Below are 269 nucleotides of genomic sequence, written 5' to 3' on the forward strand. Positions count from 1 at the left end.
TAGCAGTGATATGAAAAGCCATGTTTCTGAATGACAGAACCTAGTGATGCCATGTAGACAGAGAAGAGAAGTGGAATGAGCAGTGGAGACATTAGCAGAGAAGGAAGAGAGGAGTGACTGATACACATTAAGGTCAGATGTATTTTTTTATTTGCGCCACACCGCAGCAGCCCTTAGCTTAGAACGATGCTCGCGGAGAACATCAGACAGCCAAGGGGCAGAAGGGGTGGTACGGCCTGGCCTGGAAGACAAGGGGCAGACAGTGTCTA

This window comes from Sinocyclocheilus anshuiensis, unplaced genomic scaffold (assembly GCF_001515605.1).
Source record: "Sinocyclocheilus anshuiensis isolate Anshui unplaced genomic scaffold, SAMN03320099.WGS_v1.1 scaffold1662, whole genome shotgun sequence".
Lineage (NCBI taxonomy): Eukaryota > Metazoa > Chordata > Actinopteri > Cypriniformes > Cyprinidae > Sinocyclocheilus > Sinocyclocheilus anshuiensis.